We start from the raw sequence: 3,168 nt of genomic DNA, 5'->3' as shown, positions 1-3,168 counted from the left end.
AACGTGATTAGTCATCACAGAAATGGAATTTGAACCCAACTGAGATATTGCTACAGTCACTAAAATGGAAAAGACAGTCAACACCAACTGCTGGTAAGGATGTGGAGCCACTGGAATTTTCTTGAACTTCTGGCAGGAGTGTAAAATGGCAAAACTTTGGAGAGCTTTTTGTCCATTCCTTCTAAAGTTAGACATACATCTATCTCCTCAAGGGTCCTGAGTCCCAGTCTCAGGTATTTTCTCATAAGTCTTGAAAAGCGTTCGTCTACAAAAAGACTCTATAAAAAGGTTCATAGCAATTTTATTCATCAGGGATTCAAAATGGAATCAACTCACATATCCACCACATAGCCACCACAGGAGAATGGATTATCAAAGAGTGCTGTATATACAGTGTACTGCTCCTGAGTAATAACAAGGAAATAAATAAATAGGACACAGACCTAAAATATTGTGCTTAATGAAAGAAGTCATCCGTCAGATTCCATGTAAATAAAATTCTAGAATAAGCAAAATTAACTTTTGGTGATAAAAATCAAAAAGTGGTTGGAGGGGATCAGGGATTGCATGGGGTTGACTGGAAGGAGGCACAAGGAAACTTTCTGTCTTGATTAGGGTTCTGGTTACATGGGGATATAGTTGTCCATTCCCATGGAGCTGCATACTTAAAAGCTATGTGGCTATTATTATTATTATTATTATTTATATATGTATATTTTTTTGTGGGACCTTCTCCGGTGGCTGGGGATCGAACTTGTGCTGCAGAGGCTGCGGGCAGCTTCACAACCCAGCGCTCAACCGCTGTGCCACCAGGGGAGGCCCTATTATTATTTTCTTTAAATAAATTTTTTACTGAGGTAACATTGCTTTATACTATATTTTTATTCAAGGTCAGTTATACTTCACTTTTCAAAGTAAGAGCCCTGCCCCTCTCTCCCCATCCAAGAAAATATCTGCTGAGACAGCCAGCAGTGTAAATGATGGTCTTTCAAAGAACGCCTGCCCTCTAGGTAGTGCTTTACCAGCCCACCCTGCACCTCTGGCCTGGCTCCTCTGTGGACCACCCATCAACTTGACGATCTTGTGGTTTAACTACATCCTCACCTTGGCCTTTCAGTAAAGTCTACCGTTATGGCCTCCACTTTTATTTTCATTTCCTGACTTAGCTTTCCCTCTATCCTTTTACTATAAGCACCTGTTGGTAAGGCACAATGTATATGAAAAAAAGAAAAAAAATTGTCTCTTTTCAGTCTTATTCCCTCTTTAATTTTTTGAAAGAGAGCATACCGGTGTGCTTGGCTTTTCTAACTGCCAAATATGATGCAATGTAATTACTTAATTAGATTGGATTTTTGTTTATATTGAACTCAAATATTGATTAACCTGAAAAGTTTCACGACAAGAGCTCGCAGGTGTTATCAGCTGAAATCAACTGTGCTGGTCTCAGCCCAGGCTTCGTTTACCCAGCCCTAAGCACCAGGCGACATTCGAGGCCGAGCTGACAGAGGAGCGGCCTCTGTTAATAGAATACATCTAGGTCACGGTTAAGCCCATATAAGATGCCAAACACGAGCAGCAGCAGTGCTTCCAAAGCCCTCTTTCAACACTGCCATATGGCAGGAACACACATGGTGTCCTCAAGGGGTGTCTCTCTCTGATGCTCTGTCTCCCTAGTATACAGCCCACCTCCAGCTCCAGAGTGCAAAGCTTTTCCAAACGATAGACTTAAAAATAACTTTTAGAATGGTGGTATAGCATATATGCAGTTATGGTAGCTGGACCTCAAAAATGGCCCCAATATTCATGCCCTAGTGTTCTCCAGACTCGTCTGGTCTGTGACTTGAGTTAAACAATAGTATGTGGCAATGCATACATTGTGCAAAAATGAAACATGATGTAAAAAATATATAAAATAAAATAAAAATAGTGTGTGGCAGAAGTGAGCCTGGGCCAGTTCTGGACCTACTTTTAGGAGTACTGGGGGCTCTGCTTCCTTTCTTTTGGAATATTGTTTTGGGGAGCTCTCTTGGTTTCAATCCCCCAAGAAGCAATCATCAAGACCAAATTATATATGCAAGTGACTTATTAGGGGATATGCTAGTTTTCTGAAACCTTCCAACCTGTTTGTTTATAGCCACTTGACTATAGGCATATGGATAAAGATTGTATACCTCTTCTACTAGATTTTCAGTCTTGTGTAGACACACTCGAAGTAAAATGATAAAATGATAAATTATTAAGTCCTCACAGTAGGGCTTCTTAATCTGGGATGTTGATCTCAAACAAACACCAGTTACCTCACCAACAAAATGGATTTATTGGAGTTTTTAGAAACAACAACAAAAAAGGCCTTTTGGAAAGTGTAGTTGTTAGGGGGAAAGGATGTTCTGAGCTAATCCCATGCAGGCTTTGTGGACCCCACCCCCACTCCAGACTAAAGCCATCAGGACATCGGGAAAGACAAATCCCGTCACCACCAAAGGGAGGGTGGCTGGGACCTGAGGGTGGAGTTAAGCAGCCAGGTTGGGTATAAAAACCAAACACGTGGGCCTTGGGGGGCTCGCTGTCTCTCGCTGTCTCTCGCTGTCTCTCGCCTCCTGGCTTCACGGCTCCTGGCTCGCGGCCAGCTCTCAGAGTGCCATTTTGGGATTCCAGATGGGTGGATCGGGTAGGACGCATTTAAAACTCTGTCTCCCACTTTTCTCCCTGAGCTGTACATTTCCTCATTTCCCCTTCCCTTGTAAATAAACCTTTATTAACCTTTCGCGTGTGCCTGCGGTAGAGCATTGATAAGTCCTTTTAAGCGCGCGGGTGAGGACCACAGTCAGCACCCCGTTTTGTATCGGGGTTGCTCTACAACATAGTCTCACACGCATCCTTCTCTTAGAGCAAACACTGGAACCAACTTATATAGATTTTAAGGGGGCTGTTGTAATCAAAGAGCTGATTGGAGAAAACTGGGAGCTTGATGTGTGGTAGCTTCTCATTTGTTAGTTTTTTTTATTTTGAGATTTATTTTTATTTATTTATGCATACAAGAACTGGGGTGTAGGCAAGAGGTACGGGGGCAGGGGCGGTGAGAGGATTCACCAGAGACAGAGTAGGGCGCAGAACAGGCAGATCCACTGAAATACACTGCTGAGGGGAGCAGCAGAGAGACAGGAGCTG

Source organism: Talpa occidentalis, unplaced genomic scaffold (genome assembly GCF_014898055.3).
Source record: "Talpa occidentalis isolate TD23 unplaced genomic scaffold, MPIMG_talOcc4v2.1 talOcc4.15, whole genome shotgun sequence".
Lineage (NCBI taxonomy): Eukaryota > Metazoa > Chordata > Mammalia > Eulipotyphla > Talpidae > Talpa > Talpa occidentalis.
The sequence above is the reverse complement of the archived record's forward strand: the minus strand, read 5'-3'. Positions refer to the sequence as shown.